Genomic DNA, 22763 nt, shown 5'->3' with positions numbered 1-22763 from the left:
AGGGTTACCCAGTAACTGCATTTTCAGTTCTTTCAAATGAATGTCTACATATGTTACTTAAAGTAGCAAAATTGATGTGCTTTTGTCAAGTGAAGTTTGACATAAGTGTAATTATCTGACAAAGACAAATCAAGTATTTCTTTTTTTAATTAGCATAGAATATTTATTGAGGATTTTTTTTCATAATTTTCACTCTGCTTTGAAATGTTGTTAGTTTCTCTTCAAGTGAAACTGTGGCCTTAGCAGAAGTGAGGGATATTATTGTGTTTGAACCTATTCTCAGCGAAGTTGAACTTTTTGTGTTGTTATTTGGATTTTGGGGGGAAAGGATTGGGACCAATAATCTATTGCAGACTTAGCAATGAGAGGTTGATGTGATCTTCTCCATCTGCCTGCTGTCCTGCCAGCTGAGGTTGCCGTCAGGAGAACACGGGATGACACATCCCCAGGCACAGCACCCTTGTGGCTGATCTCCTTGCTGCCAGCAGTGCTGCTGGGCCAGGCTTCCTGATGTGATTGAGACAAGCTCATGGATGCAGTCGGAGCAGCAGCTTCTGGATGAAGAGCTGAATGCAATAGCATCTGCAGCTGCTGCATTATCACTTGCCTCTATCTTCAGCAATTCAGGCTCTATGCGCTTAAATATCACCTTTTTTTTTTTTTCCCCTCAACTCATAAGAATTGGATGCAGACAAATCCCTAAGAGAGAAAATGATCTTTGTTAATGTTATTTTGTTGAGCTTTAAGTAGTTTTCCACTCTCTTTTGCACTCAGCAAAATAAACCAGAACCATGTAACCCAGAGCCAATCATAACAGTAATGCCCTCTTATCCCTTCTCTTCCTTCTCTCACTGAAAGGAAATTTAAAAAAAAATTGGTGATCCCAACCAATTTAAGCTTGGGATCAAATATTTTTGAAACATTTAACACCTCTGAAGTATGATAACACATTTTGCATTTTTTGTGACGAATGGATTCTTTGTTGTGTTTGTAAAAATTTCCATTGCCTATATTGGTGGCTAGAAATGCTGCCAGTAATCACAAGAGCAGCCGTCAGTCTTCATATAAATAAATACTTGGTTGTGGTTCAACTTGTGGGTATGTTTGTGTGGGAGGTTAAAACAGTCACTGGTGAAAACCATCTTTGTCTGATGTGCAATAGCCAAGGTGGTGTTAGAAGCTCTGTATTATAACTGGGAACAAGAACCATGCTTTTTACTCAGCTTTTCTCTAAAAGATGTCACTGAATCAAATGGGTCTTGGTCTTACTGAATGCATGATTTCAGCTTTGGTATTTAATATGAGCAGAATTGCTAGGGTTTGTGGGGGGAGGGGGTGAAACAACAGCAGACTAACTCAAAAAATGCCTATATGTTAGTATGAGAACAAAAACAGTATTCTAGCTTTTTTAGCTGTGTGATATTTCACTTTTTTTTTTAATGCATGGTGCAATGCTCTCAGGTGTGGTTGTCTTCTAAGCTTCACCTTTGGAGGCTTTTGAGGGATGAGGTGAGCCTGGAAAGTTCATGTTTGCTGTTTGTTCCTGTTTCTGGTGAGAGGAAGAAAGCAGGACTCTTAATATTTTAGTTTTACATTGGAGTAAAATGGGGGTAGGGACATCAGCAGCATGTACTGCAACACAGATTCTCATACGTATGAGATCTCTGGTGTATGAAGAGCAGCTTTTACAGCCATCTGTTCCTCTGCTGTGGTCGCAGCAATTTGTATCAGTTCCAAATATTCACGGATGTGGATAAATATGTTTAATAAGCACCTATGGAAGACACAGGTTACAGGAAACAAATGTTGTGTTGCTGCTAGACAATTTTTGATCATTATTGTGTTGCAAGTCCAGTCAGCCTGCTTTTGTCTGTGCGCTTTAGTTTCTTGTGGTGAAAACTGGAGGTGCTGTGATGTGTTTATCTGGTGGCATTGCAGCAGTGATCAGAGAGTCTTACTGTGGTGAGAGAAAGAGCTCTACTGTAGCTGGGCTCGAGAACTTTGCCCTTCTAGGTGGGGAAAAATCAGGGGAGAGAAGAAGCTCACAACTTGCTGTGATTTGTCTTTACCAAGGAAAAATAGGTTTAGGGAGAACACAATCCAACTGTCTCTCAAACTCAGCCTTTACACTTAAGTGGTATCACAAAGCTGCCTTGGACTATGAAGCCTTTGAATAAGGAGTCTGTGCTTGTTGCTCAATTAATTGCCAGGTACCCTGTGGTGAGGAGTGGTTATGGTACAAGCTTCTGAATGTAGTGGTGAAGCGATGCACTCTGGATAAGTGTGTTGTTTCTATCCATTAGTGTTAGGAAAATATTCAGCCTAGATCTGTTGAATTTTGCTAAGTTCATCAATGGGAACATTCAGAATGAAAAACTTCTGTAGTGCTTGAAAATCATTTTGGCTGTTGCTTATTGATGGAAAGTATGGGTGCTTTGTCTTATGTTGTCGGCAACATAATAGCATTTAATAATAATTATGCACTGATTTTTTTCCTTATGTTTTCTGTTGAATTTCTCATTCAACGTTGTCATTTTCTCAGTTTCTCATTCATCTACATTCTCATAGAATTGTAAATTAGTTACTTCAACGTAAATTGAACTTACTGGAGAAATACTGACTCAACTTACTCTCTTCATACTGTCACCCTGAGGTAACACAGGCATGGAAGTAAGATAACAGTTCTATATTTAGTTGGTGTTGCTAACTTTCCTTAAATTCCTAATTTTTTTTTTTCTTGGTAGTTACAGATTTTGGAGTATCTATCTCTACATGTGAATGTGTCAGAAGATGCTCACAAGCACTTTTAAGTGCAAAAACTGAAGTATAAATATTTTTGTCAAAATCATTCTTAAATTACCATAGCTGATGAATAACTACATTTTATTTGTTACAGTTTTTCTGCTGACTGTACTCAGTGGCATCCATGCTGAAGAGATGCTCAGCATGTGTTGAACTGATGACCGTGGCCTGGTAACTGCAATTGCTTAAATGCATGAAGTGTCTGAAAATAATGCAACAAGAAAGAATTTCAGAACTAAAACAAAGCAATAATACTTTGGAGCTGAAGAATTTCAGGCTTACATGTTTACTGCCGTTTTATTTTAAAATTCTAAAATACAATATTGCCTCTAACTTTCTATCATAATTACCTGAATGGTACTTCATCTAAGTAATGTAATATATCGATCAAGGTCTCAATGTCAGTTTAAGATACACTGAGGAGAGTACAATCATAGTTTTCGTAGTTGTGGACTCATCAGTGATACATGGGACCTTAAAATGTGGCAAATTCCTTATAAAGATATATGGCATAACAAAAGCCTGTTTCATAGTAGAATCAGCACCTATAAAAGAATACTAAATTCATGTCTGTACAAGAAATGTACTCACTGTAGAGGTTTGTGTCTCTCCTGAAATTGGGTAGGTGGGATAATCTTAGGTCAGTGCTCTGCCTTGTGTCCTTCTCATGAGTCCTCTGTGGCTCAGATGCTGGGGCAAACAAACCAGTAAATGAATTCAGCAGTTCTCTAGACAGTCTTGCTTCTTGGATCCCTTTGGGAAGAGGCTGAGTCGTTCCCAACAGCTGTCATGTGTTATTGCAGTTTCCTGTAGTGGTGCTAAATCTTAAGATTTTTCAGTTTGCCTGTTCTGATTTTTGGCTGAATATGGGACTGTGATTTTATTTGGACATGGTGCTCAGGGACATGATTTAATAGAGGGTTGTTAGAGTAGTATGGTTAGGTTGTGGTTGGACTCAATGATCTTTAATGTCTTTTCCAACATAGGCAATTCTGTGTTTCTGTTCTATGATTCTATTGTGTTGGAGGTCTGAATTTTTTTTGACCAAATATTCAACAGCTGCTTAAGGATCACTTTCTGGGTTTTTCTAATAAAAATGTTATGCTAGATTTTTTAATTCTTGTAGATTTGGCAAGACGTAAATTTTCATTGCAGTAGTTTTAGGAGCTCTACTCATGAACTAGGATTCTACTTATTTAGGCAAATAACCACAGAGCAAAAACACTGTTGCTGTATGCCATCTGACTCACGTCCTTTAACAAAGATCTTCCTGAACTGAAAGCTTGCTATTTAATTTTTTGTTCCTTTTTCCCCTTCTACTCTCAGAAATACTCTAGAGAATTCTAGTTAGGATTGATTGCTGTGGATCTTTTCTGCACAGGAAAGTTTGTAGATTGAGCTGGCATGACTTTCAGAATTCAATAGCTGTTTCTACTTTAAATATTGTTCATCTGATTTAAGTACTTGTGGCTGAATACTCTGAGTATCTGAGTAGATCAAACCCAAGTAATAAGGTCCATTTTCCTAATTCACTCCTCCTGCCCTTGATGGCAGGATCTGCCTGGCTTCTGCTTCTGACTGTACTTACTGACAGCAGTGGTGGAGTGAGGCCTTCGCAGAGCCAGAGGAATCCAAAATTGGCCAGATGCTACTTAAGGTAGCGTTATTTGCTATAGTAAATATTCTGATGCACTTCAGACCTTTTATTTTTTTCTAATTTATTGACGTCGTAATCCATGTCACCAGCTCCAAAGATGCCATCTGTACTCTGGTCCTTTACTTGAACTGGCAAAATCTCACTGGGAGACAGTTATTTTTGAAGTAGCTGCTAGCTGTAGTGTTACGGCATAATCTCATGTCTCAAGTCTTTTGATGTAGTTATCACCAACAATACAAAATACCTGAAATTGGTGACTAGCAGAGAGAAATAAATCTTCACTGTTTTTGGATAGATGTGTTCCTAGGAAAAAAAAAATCAAATATTCTCTTAATCCTATTGATGAATTTCATAAGAAAACGTTCCCTCAGTCTGTTGCTTTGTATTAGAACTTAAACTCACTGATCTAGATGGTGGGGTTTCAGCCATAATGAGAAAAAATAGGAAGGCTTCGCACTCGCAGTACTTATTTTCCTTGTTACAGAAGGCACTGAATTCAGTAGAACTGGTAATAGCGTTCCGTCAATCTAACCTTTTGGGGGATCTGTTGAAAATCGTGGATGGGATTGTGTCTATTTCCAGTGGCAGGTAATAGTCTTAAAATTAATGATCACATTATACTTCAGAAGGAGGTTGATACGTTTTTTCAAAAGGAAAGGTACTCTTGGCTGAGTAAACCCAGCTAGTGTCACTGGTAATTTCAATAATGGAATTACCTCATTATAGACGTTTGTTCTGAAAGGTGATGGAAAATGGCACAAATATCACTGCTTTTACAAGCTGTGTATGAAATAGCATGGGTGTCACTGAATATGACAATTTTCTGGAATACTTGGAAGTCAGACTGAATGCACTGTCAATATGAAGGGCAGATACTGAGTCACAATGCAGAGTGGACTGTGTCAGAAGTGGGCTGAAAGTGATGGGACCAGAGTTGACAGATGTACTGAGAGATATAATATCCTTATTGTTTAATCATGTGGGTAGAATAGAAGATGGGACCATTGAGAATAAGAAGCTTACAGTAAAAGCTATTGCTTAATCTGTGCAACAGCCTCTGAGGCTTCTTAATCTGGTAGGGGAATTGCCTGGCTGCAGTAAGTTTGACTAGACAAATAAAAGAAACTATGTTGCAAGTCGGTGAGATTTTAGCTTTTAATTTCTGCTTTTCTACAACAAATTGTTAAAAGTAAAATAGAGAAGGGAGGCAGGGGGAAATGCCCTACATTAGTTCTGATCACAATTCAGGAATTTGAGAAATGAGTCCAAACTATGCTTCTGAAAGCAAAAAATGGCACAATAATTGCAGGCTGGGAGTCCTGGACTATAACTAAGGAGTCCAGAGGGCTGTGTTGCTGATTGACGTAACTGTGGTTAAATGTTGCCATGGTTTCAAAAGGCCTGAGCTGAGTTTGAGGAAAAAAATATTGTAAATAACTGTTCTTGACCCACAGGGCTTGTGGTTTAAAAGCTCCCAAGAAATTAAGGGACGTGAAGATAATTCTGAGGTATGCAACTGTTGCCCATAATGATTTGCTGGGTAGGCAGGATTTCAGCAGCTAAAATTGCAGTCTTAATCAATGGGACAATATGGGATTGGTGGGTGGGGAATGAGGAAACAGTGGGTTCTAACATGCTCATCTTTGTACTTAAAGTGTAAATGCATATTCAGAGTTGGTCTTTACAATAAGCACAGTTATGTGGGAGTGAGTCAATGTTGTACATGTAGCCAAAGATGGAAGTTAATGCAAAAAAAAAAAAAAAAAAAAGCCAATAATCTACTTGAAGCTTCCTCTTACGTACTGCAAGAATACAATCCTTATTGCAACGTGTTTGGAGAACTATAAATCAGTACCGTTTTTCCAAGCTAGAGAATCATAAGAAACAATTTAGAGTATTATTACTAATGTAAGTCCTTAATGCTGGAAATGATGCAGTGCAAACCAACTGCTTTCTCTGACCTGTCATACAGCTGTTCAGTCAGCGCACTAACTTGAGCAATGGCTGCAACCTCCTAATACTCTATGAAGCATTCAAATTGCATCAGTTGGAAAGGTATTTTAGGAAACTTCTTTTGAAAGACACAAAGCATGCGGGTGCTTGTACTGTAATTGCTCAGGATGGATTGCCAAGCATTTTGTAACTTTTTTGTTGGTCTTCTATTTGTGTAATGTACCCTGGCTCTGTGAGTGCTGAACATAGGAGATTTTAGCAGATATTTCAATTAGCACAACGATAAACAGCTGAGAAATTACAAATGAATCTTTTGAGGTCTGTGTCAGATATGATTCTGTAAATTTCTGATCAGTTTTTCTGCATAAGGATCAACTAAGAAAAATCTCTTTCAAATCTTGTGCCTTGTTTGAGTATCTGTTGTTCTAAAGACAGTTTTAATCTATAAACATTTTAAAAAATATAGATAAGCTTCAAAAAAGGCAAAATAAATTCCATCCCCTAACAACAAATCTCCACTACTTCTACTCTTCTTCTTTTCTTCTGCTCCCTTAGATCTTGCGTTCCATTGCTTTCTTTCAGTCATAAATTCTCTTTTGCTTTTATTTTCTTGGTTTTCTTCTCAGCAAACCCTCTTGTTGTCACTTCTCACTCAGCTTCTCTGCGTTTCTGACTTTCTAAACAAAATGCCTTAGAGCTCTATCTGACTGCAAAGGCATGTAGGAAGCATGACTATTGCCGTGAACTGTCAACCACAGAAACTTAGGAAGTGGCACCTTTTGTGGCTTTATTTCTGAAGAAAGAATAATCTTTAAGATCAGTTTTCATGCGAGTAGGGAGCTTAAGGTAACCTTCATGTGTTTTAGATCACTTCTCTCTTTAAAGTGAGGATCTGAGTTTTTACTCTGAGCATATTATATATTACATTGCTTACACTGTCCTACCAAGAATGACTTCTGGGCTCATTCTTTGAAGTCTAAACATGAAAACTAAAAGATGTTTACTTAAATTCATATGGCTTATGGTTTGATCTTTCACTTGCTCTGGACTGGCAAAGTTACAAATCTTGAGATAATTTTGCTGAATGATGAACCTTGTCGGCATTTGATAATGCAAGGGGTTTTTTCTTTTTTTTTTTTTTTCTTACACAGTCTGTTTACTAGCTTTTCATAATTTCTGTGCAAGAAAATGACTGTGCTTGCAGAAATTAAGATAATGAACACAAGTCTAAACCACATGGATTTATGGAGGGTAAAAGCTATGCTAGCTACTTCTCAGAGTAAGGAGATGTTCAGAATTCAACCCCAAGCCCTTGGGGAATTACGTAGGAAAATGATTGCTCTTCTGTAACTGAACATGTGGCTCTAATCCAAGTTTGGAACCCAGTAAGAAATGGCAGCAGTTTTAAGAAAATAGAGTAGTAGCAACCGTTGCACTTAATTCTTAGAAAGGCTCCAAGAGTGATCTGTGGTATCACATGCCATAGAAATTAGATCTGTTATGGGAAGATATGTGAAAATGTCATCAAGATGAGGCTGAATATAAGAAAGCTCTTGTAATTACAATTCTAAGTAATTGCTTAGAATTCTCCAAGTTTAAATTTCCCTGATTATTAAATGGTAAAAAGCAAAGGAATTATTAGATCTTCAAGACATTGTTTAAAGTAAAGTTAATTCTTGATTTGTAAATCAAAAACAATTTTACCTACTACTGAAGCTGACACAGGGATGTCTTCCTGGCAGGTCTAACACCAGTTTCTGTCAGTCCTCAATCCAGGCTAGTTACTTCTGCCAAGGAAAGCCTCAGGAGAACAGAGAAACTAATATAACGGGAATATTAATGTTTCTGTGTTTCATAGTTAAGTCTCATCCCAAGTGGAATTGTTGCATTTGCAATATGGTTTTTAAAACATCAAAGTTAGATCTGTGTTGAGAGCTGAGACGTTATATTCATGAAAAGATTCAAGAATGTTTCTTAGCTACCCAACCTGTTTGAAGGATCTTCACAATTAGCAACCATTTAATTTCACAGTTATGTATTTTAGTGTATGGGAGTCGGTGTGTCTGGATATCTCTGTAGGTGTTCATGTTTGTCCAGCTTCTCCAATGTACAATTAGTTGCATTTTAAGAACAAAGCAAAACCAAACCTTTTCTGTGTCATTCTGGTATGTAAGAGTTTTGCACATGGTGATCTCTGTTCTTCCCACCTCCAAATGATCCCATCGTGTTCCAGTGATTTTGTTAGTAAAAGAACCAAAAACAAACAAACAAAAAACTTAAATAAAACATCAGATGAAAAGTTTTTTGTTTCAGAATGATGGTACAGAACGTAGATTATCTAACTAAAAACTTATTTTCAGATATTTTGTCACTTAGCTTATGGCTTAACAGGTTATGCTTGTTCTTATGTACTCATTTAAGGAAATTATAGATATAATGAACAGTTTACTTAGAAATGAGCAACTAATAAGCAGCTATAATCCTAAATTAATTTGCTATCTACAAAAAGCCTATTACATTAAAATACACAAAACGTTTATATTTTGGGGTAAATGAGGTAAAGGTACAAATAGTAATTTGCCCATCCCCACCCCCCTTGCCCACCACCAAATAATAATAATTTAAAAAAAAAGCATTCAGATACAAGATGTCTTGTAAGATGCCAGTAAAATCTGTTAATTGTCTAGGTTATCAAAGTTTCTGATGCATGTGCACTGTGGAATGAGATAATTGAGATGACAATAATTTAAAGTAGTCAGTCCTTGAACCTCAGATGTTTTAGTTTTTAAAAAAAATGCTGAAATGCCAAATATGAATCTGGTCATATTCTGCAAGTATTTTGTCTGTAGCACAAACTGAGTCTAGTGTGGGATTTCATTATTTTGATGTAGACATAAATAATCATCTAGTTAAGACTGATTTATCAATTAATCAAGTTAGGACAGAACAGTTAGTACAATCAATAAATGATTTCAGTAGGGTTTCGATTTGTGGACAGATATTGAGATAAATTGAAAATTTAAAATACATATATTACACAGTTGAAATTACATAGGAATTTAATTTATTAAGTATATTTTTCTTCCAAAAGAAATTTTGAGGATTTGGAAATAAGGCAAATGGTTTTTCAGAAGACATCTACACACAACTGCAATGATCTTAAGTTACTCCTATAATGCTGCTTATGGCTGGACACGAATATCTTGTGAAGAAACATTGCCCATTTTACTTAGGAGAATTAATCTCGTACGTGGTGGAAAATCAGAACCCTCTGGCTTCTTTTCTTTCTGGTTACTGGTTATGTGAAACATAAAGGAACAGTAAACAAGGAATGAGAACTTGCCAATTTCTGCTCTGATTTGGTTGCAACTAGTCAGAGTTCCTTTTCAAACACAGGTGCACTGTCGTGTGAGGACAATCAGCTGTACAAGAACTTTGCAGTTGTGAAGTGCACCTGTTAGACTCATTCTGTTTCCTTTTCATTTGTGGAAGAAGAAAAAAATGGTCAAACAACTTTTCCATTAAAAAGTGTACAGCTGGGATGGTCAATCTTTCATGCCAATTATTTAAATTTTTAATCTTTGTTGTTCATGTAGTTGAATTGTTTGGCTCAGTAACTCAAGTGCTTTTTTGCTTGCAGTTTTTGTAGAGGGTTGAACTGCTGTGAAATACAACATGATATTGCCCGAGAAAAGTCCACTTCAAAACTAAGTATTTCAAGTCCTGAAAAAATATTTGTTAAGGAGAGATCCTAAAACAAATACATCACATTGTTTAAACATCTATCAGTGGAATCAATGTTGTATGCATCATAAACGCAAAATCTCAGGGTAGGAAAACTGGAAAGGTTTTTGTTAGACTATGGAGAATTCTATCGGCGATGATTCGGCTTTCTGAATTAAGTTCAGGTTTAAAAAAAAAAAACACAAAATTATTTCCCATTTAAAGAGAGCTAGCGTTCTGAAGAGAACCGATGAAGACTCTAAAGAGAAGACTTGATAATCACTAAGAAAAATGCATGTGATCAGCTCCCAGGGATGTTATTCCATCTGCTTAACTGCCCCTAATCAGATGTTCTGGTTCACTGAAATGAACGCAAGGGTTGTTAAAGCCATTGTGAAATAAAGAGAAATAGAGATTGTTAAAGCAGATTTGTTACACTTGTTGATACTTACTTTTGTAATTAATGTGTGCTGTTTTTTATTTATGATTACAATTAATGTATTATCTTCTGTAATAATTGGCATATAATAAATTTAATTTACCTAATCTCAGTGCATCTGTCATAATGTGACAAGCAAGACAGTTTGGTATAGGAAAGTAAATCAAAACAGTTGCTTACTTCTGATAGTGTTGAATTCAAGACTTCAAGGGGCATTTTACTGGTGGACAGCTTATTTTGTAGAATAATCTAAGAAAAAGCTTTGTGAGAGAAAATCTCTTCTTATTTGGAAACAGATTAAAAAATATTGCAGTAAATAAATCCTTAGAAAATGCTGAGTGGAGTTGGATGAATGATGATTTACATCATGTTTAAGTCTAAGATGCCTTATGGTGCTTTTTAGATTCTTAGTGAAGATTTGTAAGAGCCATTAATTGATGTGTTGTGGTTGTATGAAGATGCATCCTTCTGGAAAGAAAAAACGTTTATTCTGAGGGTCAGTTAATGCTGCTTGATCACTCTGTGCACGGGCCCATTTACTGTCATATAAACATACACTTGTATGGTTGGGCTCTACCCATGTCCCAAGTTACACTCCTTACTGGAGTCTTAACTCTAAGAGTTAAGCTGATAAAATTGTTCTTAAGTAATTTAGCTAGTAATGTCTTTTAGTAGATTAAAATGATTAAGCAGGATGAACAGCAGTTTAAGTGTACAAAGCGATCGTCTCCTGCTGCTACCTTAGAAGACTTCTGCTCTGTAAATCTTAACTAGTCTAATTGATGAGGATACTTGTATCGTGCCAGCCATCTGAAGGTCTCTATAAATAGGAGTTCTCATAGGTGTAGAAATGTCTGAGTAGAGGAACAGCACATAGCCTCATATTCTAAGTGTTGAAATTGTGTCTAGGTCTGGAGTCCCCAATACAAGAAAGACAACTGTTGGAGAGGGTCCAGAGGAGAACCACAAAGATGACTGGGGGGCCGGAGCACCTCCCCTGCTAAGACAGGCTGAGGGAGCTGGGCTTGTTCAGCCTGGAGAAAAGAAGGCTGCGGGGTGACCTCATTGCAGCCTTTCAGTACCTACAGGGAGCCTACAAACAGGAGCAGAACCAACTCTTTGAGAAAGGGTAGATAACTGCAGGACAAGGGTTTTAAGTTGAGGAAGGGAAGATTGAGGTTGGATGTCAGGGGGAAGCTCTTCACAGAGAGAGAGTGGTGAGGTGCTGGAACAGGCTGCCCAAAGAGGTTGTGGATGCCCCATTCCTGGAGGTGTTCAAGGCCAGATTGGATGGGGCCCTGGGCAGCCTGGTCTAGTATTAAATGGGGAGGTTGATGGCCCTGCATGTGGCAGGGGGGTTGGAGATTGACGATCCTTGAGGTCCCTTCCAACCCTGGCGATTCTGTGATTCTGTGTGTGATTCTGTTTAAAAGGAAATCAGTTTTGAGAAATGTGCCAGCTCTGAGAGAAATCCGTAACACTTATGTATTTAATGGAATCATCAGTTAGGTTTTGAGCAGAACGAAGGCTTGTCCCAAAACCGTAATCTCGATAACATGTTCTTTCTCTTGAAAGCATACGAAGACTTCTAGAATGTCTTGAGGTCAGATGAATCTGTGAACAGTAATGTTCCAGGATTAACTTAAACCAGACTTACTGAATTTTTTAACTATTTTTTATTTTGTAAAGAAAATGCATTATCTGTGGAACCAGTCACCTGATAGTATTCTGAACTGCAGTTACAAAATTACCTTTTTCAAACAAAGAAATGCTCAATTTGTACTAGAGGTCTGATGGTCCTACTGCCTTCCCTTCATTTCCCCCTTCTAAGATTGGTCTGAGGTTTCTTTAGCATGTAATAATTAAGTGATCTTTTTTTCCCTGCTTAATTCTTAATGGAAAGCACATGTCTTGGTTATGTTTGGGGAAAAAGTGATGCTTCAGACAGATCCACTTTTTCCAGAAATAGTAGTGACCGACAACTGTATTAGTTGAGTTTGCAAAGTTGACAAATATATTTAACTTTGAGAACAAATCTGTTTGGAAAGACCTCAAAGAAGAAAAGTATGTATTATTGAGATCACAGTGTTTGAATTTGTCCATGTAGGACTGATCAGAAAGCTTCACAACTGAAACAAATGACTTTCTATGGTAGAGCTTCATTTACAAACTGAAGCTGAAAGCTGGGTTCAGTGAGCGGTTGCTTGGCACTGAGACAGGAGCAGTAATGGTAAGCTTCAATCAGATGTTGTTTATGGCTTTTGCCTCCGAGCAAAAAGGAAATAAAAGCATGTCAGGGTCTGAAGTGGTATCATTTTGGGTGTAGAGCTGTACAAGACTTGAGTTTTGTTTAGTGGCTGTTTATAGCTGGGGAAGAAATGTCTGAAAAGAGGAATTATAGAAATATGCAATCTTTTGTAATACTTCCCTTTCTTTTTTTCTAGTTCACTGATCTCAGGAACTAAGAAGGTTATTTCAAGTATGAGTAAGAGCTCTATTAATAACTGGGCTGAGCAGAAATATGTTGCAGCAGAAGCTGTGGCTGTAGTCCACATAGGCATTTCTGAAATAACTGAGTACTAGTAGGTTATCAGCAAAAGCTTTCTGGGTGATTGCGTAATGACTCTGCTGGAACCCAGGGTCCCTCGCATCTGAACTGCCATTAAGAGCTACCACAGATCAAAGAGATCTTGGCTAAGTTGATTTTCACTTTCCTAGCATAAAAGATTGATGGAAGGTGGGGCAAGTAAAATCTAGTAATGTTGCACAGAGCCTTTTTAGGTAGGAAAGAAACTGTTTCTGTTGATGCTTGTTTATCCTGGGAGAGGACCAGGCACTTTCTGTGTGGTGTTAATATGCCACCTTCTTTCTCTGGGGCTCCAAAAATGGGCATGAGTTTCTTTGGCGTGGGGCTGTGACAGGGAGTGGCTTTTTTTATGGTTTTCTAAGACGATATTAAAAATGCACAGAACAGTTTTTAAACCTGTTGTGTATGTGTGGGTGTCTGCTTTTAGTCAATGCCATCATATTCCTTAGCTGATTTATTGCTGTTTGGAAAAGTATGGGCATCGTGCAAACCACTGTGGAGCACTTGGAGCTGTTTGTTGTTTTATCTGGTTTTTATGATGCTGGTTGGTCAGACTGCAGATGCAAAAGTGAGGGAATTGATGATAGGGGAGGGAGGGGCTTTAATGCATTCCTGAGGTTAAGCAGATGAATAGCTAGCTATCTCTGGAAAAGCTAGTTCATGCCCAGAACATTATGCAGTATAAAAGGAAGGTCATCCTACTCAGCAGGATGAGTAACTCCAGTTATTTAGAGAAGACCTCTTGCCCCATTCTAGTAGAGATTGATACAACCCCTTTCACTCTCTGGAGATCAATCAGTCACCTGCAGCCATTCAGTTCCCTCTTGAAACTGCTTTCAGAATTGCTTGAGGGGAGAGGACGCTCTAAGAGTGGCAGTATTTCAGAATTTAATTGTACAGAAACCCCATCAGAGAAGTCCATTAAAAATTTGCTTTCTCAGCAAAACTGAGATCTTAACTTTGATTACCTGCTTTAGGTCTAAAGTAATTACTACCTTTTTTTAAATTTTTTTTTTTTTTTTTTTTACAGCACTCTAACCTTGTATATTTGTTCACATTCCAACAAGCTGCAGTAAAACAATTAAGTATAAAAAATACCTCTTATTTCCTTAAGCTGTATAGATAATTCTATGTATCCCTGCAGAACTAGAACAATGCTTCTAAATTGTAATGATTGGAGTTCACTCAGATGAAAAATGAGCAATTCAGCAAGTGTAAGTTTGGGGTAGCTCTCCCAGCTGAGGAGCTAGCCTGACTTCCAGCAGTGCAGTTACTGAACTCAGTGCAATGTGCTGCTTAACTGTACCAGCCATGTGTACTGAAACCCATGAGTTATCCATGGGAGTATTGTTCTTAAGGCTAAATGGCAGCAACGTCTAGAAAGATCTGAAAGCACTTCCATCTGTAATAGTTATCTCTCCCAGCTTGTTGTCAATTGCATTTAATTCAAAAATTGTTGCACCTATTACATCAACATGTAAGGTGCTTCAGGAGATTTTTTGTTCTTGTTGGACCGACTGATGGTGCTGTCTCAAGAAATCTGGGAAAGCTTTTTGGTGTGAGAATTGTTTTACCTCTTGGCTTCAGCTGTCCTATAAAAGAACTGTTGCTATTAATGCATGTGTAAATTATTCTGCTCACATGATGGAAAAAAGAAGCCAAGGAAGCAATACCTGAAAAAAATGAGAAAATTTGAAACAGTGTGTAGAAAATAGAGCTGTCTGTGCACTGTTCTTCTATTTAAGCATGACTGTTTTGTCAAATTAGTTATTCTACATGCTCATGGTTTCATGTAAATGCAAAAATCTGAGCTGTTTTGCTGTTGTAGATCTGTACCTCCAGAGCACGTGTAGTGTACAGTGTAATTACAACTGAGGGGGACTTGACGTATGAAATACAGGACAGTAATTTTAACTCGAATGATAATTAAACACCTTAAAAAAGGTCTATTGAGGAAAAAGCACTGTTTTCCTCCCCTCTACCCCATCCTGGTGGAAGCAGGAAATGTGACTATGCTCAAAACTATAGTGAATGGAAACAAGCCACTGTAAAATATATATCAGACTTCTTTAAAGCACGGTGTTAGTGGAAAAGCCTATTGTATTTCAAAATTCTTTTTTTTAACCATGTGTAATTTATGTCTGACAAACGAACACCATGACTGGGGCGAAAAATATAGAAGCACTGTGCTCTGTAACTATCAATTCAAGTGAAAAGGAGACCAGTGGGGGAGGGGCAGGGGCAGGCTGTGATCTCTGTGCCCATACTAATGAGTGATGATAGCAGGGCTACTCAAATAAGTGATTAGAGTGTGTGTGTGTGTGGGGGGGGGTTAAGTATGAATATTCTGTAATTTATTATTAATCTATTTACAAGCTAGATTTGAGACTGTATTATATACAGCTTCTACTCTTAAAAAAAAAAAAAAAAAAAAAATCTAGTAAAATAATTCCATAAAAGAGCATTTTGGTATCACACACCACTACATATGGCATGAAGTACAGCTTTGTAACGTCTGTGAATAATCTTGTTCTTCAGAAGCCTAACATGGCTATTAGCTTACAGCACAGTGTATTTATCCAGTCACTGAAATGTACAAGATAATTTGAGGGGACAATTAACACGTCAGATTGAACCAGTACAGAAAGGCTTTTATTCAGAAAGAGCATAGAAGCTCTCAAGTGTAAACAAACACTTGCTGGAATTCAAGGTTAGCAACAATTGTATATTTGCAGCTCCCTGCATTAATAGTCATAATTTCGTGCAATTATCTTTAAGCAGTTTAAAGAATGAGGGTATTTTAGCTTTCGTAACTTCAGTTCTTCCTGACTTCTATTCATCCTCTATTCTGATCTAGAAAATACTGAAGTACTTGCTCAGAAGTTGCAAGAAGAGGGAAGTAAGTGTGACCAGAAAGAGAATTCTATTTCTTCACCCTAACCATGAGTGAGAGCCTGCTCGTGGGGCAGACCTACAGCAGTGGTTTGACTCTATGCCATCTTTTCCCTGCAGCCAAGTAGCCTAAATAACCAAGCTGTATTCATACTTTCCTGTAGAAATGTGTTTGAAAAGTTGATGTGAGCATACACAATGCTCTCACATCTCTAAAAGGCGAGTTATTAAGGTAAACTATTCTATATCGATATTTATCTATATATATTTTATGGGCTGGAAACAATCACAGATACAAGATAAGATGAAGGTGGAGTGTGCAGTGGAGGAAACAGAAGGATTTTGCATAGCTTAGTTTTATCCTGGGGAGCCTGGCTTCCCTAGGCTCCTCTGTAGATGACAGTGATGACAGGACCTCTTCAAGAACAAGTATTCTGCATCTTAACTGCATTGAAGGGGATCCTTTCTCTCTATTCATTGAATATGTAGAAAAAAACAAGGCCGTTAATCTCCTTAGATTAAAGTAGGACATTGCAAATAATATTGAGCTGCACCTTTAAGTTTCTCAAAAATCAAGTAGTGATCTGTTCTGTGGTATGAGACCATACAAAACAGACTGCTTACCCCTTTAGAGAGCTTTACAAGTGTCTGGAGCTGATTGTTAGGTTATAATATCATTTGTATAGGAAAAGAGAAGGGAATAGTAATATACTTTTTTGTTCTCTAGCAGCTGGAAAATGCTGTCTTGGTGTTTTATAGACATGCTTTTTTTTTCCGGTAATGACTAAATATCTGTGACCAAAGTATTTGTTCTTTCGTCTACAAATTAAAATCAGTATTATGCAAAATCATTTTCCTTGTATGCTTGGATTAGGATTTTGCTTGTATTTGTGCCCGTGAGTTAAAATTAGCATTAAAATAAATCATTTTTACCTGTATGTTTGGGTTAAGGTTGCTCTGACTCGCCTGTTTCCTGATGCAGATCTGCACTGCGTGTGCTGCTCTTTTTTGTAGGATTCTCTTGAGGGTTGTAACAGTTGGTATATAGGCAACAGAAAACTTTAATTAAACTAATGTTTTTATTACAATCTAATGTTATGTAGTTGCTTTGTAACGTACAATATTACAAGGATATTAATTAAGTGAAATCACTTCCATTTTTGTGTAATTTTGAAGAACTACTAAACTGTTTTTCCCCATGAAGGCTTTGTATGCCACAGGGCGGGGAGCAGTTGGCCTTGACTGTAGATTTTTTTTCTAACCAATAAAAACATAATTTAGCCTCGTCTTCATCTAAGTTGACATTCTAATTCCAGCACAAATAACCACAACTGTCACCTGAGCTGGACACTGCTTATTTTCCATTTTAGTACCCATGAGAAATAAAGGGATCCCTTCTTTACTACAATAGTCAGTGGTGTAGCATGGAACAACAATGTGCTAATTAGTTTCCTGGGTTAATTATAACTGGTAATTATGAAACTTGAGGGAGGCTGCAAGGAGGGACTGGCATTGTTAATTTGACCTAGGGGATTCTCTTCCAGAAAGCAGTCTGACATCATGTGGTGTGTCACAGTGTCTGCTAGGCAGTCATCAAATAATGCAGCCTCTGATAGGTTTAAATAAAATAAGTCCAAATTAAATCCCATATTTACATAATAATCGATTAGCCATGTCTTTAGAAGAGCTGCGCTCTAAAATAGTTTTGGAAACAGCTTTCCTGTACCCACAACAGGCCTGATAACGTTTAAACACAAATGAGTCTTAAGCAGTCTTTGTCAGTACTAAGAGAACCAGAACTGAGGCTTTCCAGGGTCATTTAGATCGAATATCCTTCATTTTGCCAGAATAAATTCTTCTATTTTTTGATGATAGCCATGTTCTCTCTCTCGTCTGCAAGCCTACTTTTAAACATAATCCTGTCCTTTTTGTCCCCTTTCCATACTGGCATTGAAAGAAATCTGAGTCTAGGCAAATAAAGTTACCTCTGAGCATTAGAAACAGCTGAACTGGCCACCTGCTTTTGTTCATTTCTGTGTAAAGAGTGGTCTGCTTGTCAGTACTGCTGTGTCCTAAACTATACAGAATGCAGGTTTCATAGAGATCACCAGTGACCAGATTGCTATGTTGGCAATTGCAGTCATAATTTCATCATCTCCACTGACCTGTGAAGACTCACCAGCAGAATAAGCTGTTGCTCTCTGACTACTCGTCTATTTTCCTATATTTTCTTGACTGTGCATTCCATGACTTGCTCGACAGATCTATAACACAGCATGCAAAATCTAGTGGCATGGGCAAAATTTTCCCCTAATATCAATTTCAGATCTGTGCATTTGATGTTTCAACCCCCAGTCCCCACTTCTTTTCTGTAAGTTCAGTGCTGTGAAGTCCAGTGTCCGTCTGCCTTCCAAGAGGACCTGGAAACTTGACAAGAAAATACTCCCAAACCCTTAGTTTTTGTGTTAGGTTGCACACCCCAAGAGATTGTCCATGCATTGACCCTAACTTGCATGCTTACTGTTGCCCAAATGCAGCCTCAATTCATTGTCTTCATCCAAGCTTACATTTGATACTAACTAAACTGAAGAATCAAGAAGTGTATGCAAGTGAACTGAAGTAGTCTAATCTTCTGCTTATGAAAAGAGAAACAATTAAAATGTGAAAAACTAAAATAAGTTTAGAGTACATTGACTTTTTTTTTTTTTTTATTTAAGAAAAGCTGCAGCAGCGAATGCAGTGATGCAAACAAGGAAACTTCAAATCTTTCAGTGCACTGACACTAGTTTTGATTGGGGATGAAATCCAGCTCTTCTCTCATGCAGTTTTGTGTCTGCTTGAGTTTTTTCTTTCTCTCTTTATTTGAATATGTGTCATCTTTTGTCTTTATCCACCTTTAATCTTTTCTCTCTCTTTTTTGATAAAATGAGGAGTCCCTGACCTCTGCTCCGGGGACTCCTGAAGTTGTACCTCAATCATTTAGTAACTGGCATAAACCTCCCTGCCTGGATGCCTCCCATGGTGGCCACAAAGCTCTATAAAAGATTGAAAACAAAGGAACAACAAAGCAAGCCCACCTGAATTTTTGAAGATGCGGGCACAGTCATTCTTTCATTCATTCAGCTTTCATGCACTCTGACACTGAATCTTAGTCAAACTGATCTCACCTTTTTCTTTAGAATTTGATGGAGTTAAAAAAAAAAAAAAATCATCATTCTGTGGCAAGATATGAAAAAAATTAGTGTTTCTATTCTTGTTATAGTTATTTCTCTTCATATTGCATATTTTGGAAAGAAAATACATTGTGTGTGTAAAATGTGTAGCTGTAACTGGAATGTGTGGTAGGGAGATGGTAAATTTCTTGATAGTTTATATTCTCAGCCTGTATTAATGGCCAAGCAAATATACTGCTTGCCTTCCTCTCATCCACAATTTCTGACTCAAGATGAGTGCTTTCTGTTGAAGCAGTGATTATTTGTCACTTCTGGAGGTAAATATGATGTAGCAGCCTTTTGGCCAGAAGAGTCTTATTAGCAACATATATGATTATAACAGTTTGGGAAAGGAGGTTATACTACAGGGTTTTTTTTTTCTAGTTTTATTTTTAATAATTTGTGTTTGCTCACAAAGAGAGCTCTTGATGGTTTAAAATAGAAATGCACTTCAAGGGCTATCAGGAGAGGAAGCAAGGTAGAACTTAGGCAAAAAAAATGTTGGCAAGAGTCAGTTTGCCTGAGCTATTTGAACTGAGTTTTGGTTTGCTGGTATTCCCTGTGAATGTTTACCTATGTACTTTAAATCTGTGTTAATTTTTTTCTCAGCTGCTTTACTTAATCAAGGGTTTGTCTCCCTTTCCTCCATAGAACTGTGTTTCTTGACTGTCCTGGGGAGCTATGCAGCCTTCAGTGAAGAACAGGGAACAGAAGCTGCTTGGGGAATTCTTTGACTGGCAAACACCTGCTGCTGCGGAGAGTATCTCAAATGTACACCACTCACAAACCTCAGGATAAAATCAAATGGGATTCTGGAGGTAAGATTTGGGAAAATCGGGATCCTATATAAAAAATAATAGAATCCTAACTTGCCTGTTAGAGAAGCCCTGCTTCTTTCTTGGCGTAGGGAAAAGACTTAATACTGGGCCGACATGGCTAGGCTTTCTGAGTTGAGTATTCCACAAGCTATAGCTGGTTTCCTAGTAATTTTCCTAAAGAATTTGGATAAATTATTAGAAGAACATCTGTGGTTATCACTTCAAGATCAGGTTTCAATGATCTTCAATTTTTCAATGATCTTTTCTAGATTAATACCTATTGTTTTATTTTGTTCATATTAGAACCAAATAAATACAAAGTTATGTTGCTTTCTTATAAAACCAGAGTTTTAGCAGATTTAATGTAGTCTTGCTGTGAAATGTTTGCTGCTCTTAGTGTGCTGTTTTGAGGACGTTCTGTGTTTAAGTGTTGTAGAAATCTGACAAATTGAAATGAGGCTTAATAAGAACTTGATTGTCTCAACTCTTGTGAACGACAAATATTTTTAAGCACAGGCAAGAGTACTGAAACTTCATTACTTGCAGTAGCTGCTCTACCTTTTGCGTGGGTACTACTGCATGGCTGCTGTTTTTTTTTTAAACTAGATCAAGAGATTTTAGAGTTTATCTAGTCTATTTCTGCCTTGCTTCAGAGCTTAGGTTTTTCTACCCTTATCTGTCTTGCTGAAATAGTACGTGTTAAATCCCTCTTTGCTCTCTGTGAGCATTTTGCTACCTACAGGACAATTATTAGTATGGGGCTTGTGGAAAGCAAGTTGTTCTGCCATAAAAAAAAACAAAACACCCTGTATGTATTGTTGTGTTCCTTTCCAGTATCTTTGTTTTGAATTATATAAAATCATCTGAGAATGTGTAGAAGGCAGACTTCACGTCTTCTCCTACTTAGTTGAGCTTCCCAGTTCAATATATTTAAAAGCTAGCACAAAAAAATGTATCTTACACTTTAGGAGAGCTGAATGTAGATGCCAGAAAACACAGTCTTTCCCTTAAAGAATGGATTGATGTTTGTTCCAATAAGGTGCCTGTCTGCTTGCACACGTTGTTTATTGTATCAGTGTCAGAAGCACGGTGATTAGGCTTCCCATCTGGTAGCATGATATTGAGTTGCTGCTGGTTCAGACAATTTCTTGTTCAAGTTGGATCAATGTTCATGTGTCAGCTGGTCATCAGCAACTTTCACAAACAAGGACAAATACATAATGTTGGACCTTTACAAATAATTCCTCTGCTTTTTTTTCTGTAGAGTATCTGATTTAGAAATACACAAAAAATCACGTGCATGAAGAAGTGTACACTCTACTGCATTCTAAATCTAAATTATTTACTCATTTTAATCCCACTGAAAGTGCTGTACAGCACAGTCCCTGTTGTGCTGTTAGCTCGAGCAGAAGTCATACTTGGACTCAAATCACAGTGTTTGAATAAAGGCATATCCTCTATAACATCCTGAGCAAGATGGGGAAATGGATTTTAGCAACTGATCTGCTCTCAAACACAGATGCTAGAGATTTTTTTTTAATCTTCTTTGTCTTTGGGCTTTGTTGCCTGAGTGGATCTGCAGGTATTAGACTGTGGATCTGTTCTCTCCCCACTTTTGATAGCTTCCAGTAGCCACGGCCTTACCACGCAAGTTTAAGCTCACAAGTAGCTTATGCCAAGGACTCTGGAAAATATCAGTGGCTCTGATAAGTCTTAACTGCTACTGATAAATCATTAATGGCGATTTTTAGTAGATCAGAGTTGCTCTTTAATATTCAACAGTTGTCTTTTAAATACACACTTTGATGGATAGCAAATCTGTTAGGCATATCCAGGTTGAAAATTGTCAAGGCTGTATACATACAGATCTGGCCAGCCTTCCACAATTCCTAATTTGGCAGCATTTTGCTAGACATTCATTCTGTATGGAGCCTCTGTTTATTATAGAGTCAATAGTCCATAGCAGCAAGGAAGGTAATAAAACTGAGAATTTGATGCAAAATCTAAGTTGAAAGTCTCTTCTGTAGAACAATTCAGATACTACTGAGTTTTTAGTTTTTTTTGTTTGTTTGTTTGTTTGTTTTTTGTAGACTGAGTAGGATGGCAGCATCAAGTGCAGGAATAAAATAGTCTTTGTTTTTTAGTGGAGTGTATTGTGTGTATTATTTAAAGTGGAGTGTAATTTCACTGTCAAGAATTGTAGTAGTACAAATATTTTTTTCTTTTTTGGTAGAATCTGTTGTTTAATGCCAAAAGAGTGCATTGCTGGAAAACTTTTGGCAGTTAGGTAAACACTGGCAAACAGAAGAGAGTCTAATGAGATTTTGCAGTATGTTTAATGACATTTAGAGGAATAGAAATCTCTAGACTGAAGAGAGTTGATGTATTTATGAACAGTAGGCCATAGGTTTTTCATTTCCCATTTGAAAACTTCAGATTATACTGAAAGCAAAATGAAGACATGTCAGGGGAATGCCAGATTCAGAAAATTAGTGATTATCTGGTTGCGTTCAAGTTGTAGCTTTCTTTTCCATGTACTGCATAATAGGATAGTGAGTGTGTTTGTGTTATTTCTGTGTTTAATTTTCAAACTGACCAAGCTGTAACCTGCAAATGAAGCAAAAAGCCTGCTGTGTCTCAGGTCAGACACGGGTGGTGAGCTCACAGTTCTCTTCCTGAG

At 37.4% G+C, this 22763-nt stretch overlaps 1 long non-coding RNA gene across 22 annotated transcripts in view; it reads left to right on the top strand.

The window, feature by feature from the left end:
• Positions 1 to 22763, top strand: part of LOC122183951 — a 479215-nt gene that overhangs the window by 4206 nt on the left and 452246 nt on the right. For all 22 annotated transcript variants that reach the window (XR_006180447.1, XR_006180444.1, XR_006180448.1 and 19 more), the window contains exon 2: positions 19917 to 20083. This is a non-coding gene — a long non-coding RNA (uncharacterized LOC122183951). The remainder of the gene's footprint in view (positions 1 to 19916; positions 20084 to 22763) is intronic.

This window comes from Lagopus leucura, unplaced genomic scaffold, assembly GCF_019238085.1.
Source record: "Lagopus leucura isolate 7727_CA_CO unplaced genomic scaffold, USGS_WTPT01 Super-Scaffold_100021, whole genome shotgun sequence".
Lineage (NCBI taxonomy): Eukaryota > Metazoa > Chordata > Aves > Galliformes > Phasianidae > Lagopus > Lagopus leucura.
This window is presented reverse-complemented; position numbering and strand designations above follow the sequence as displayed.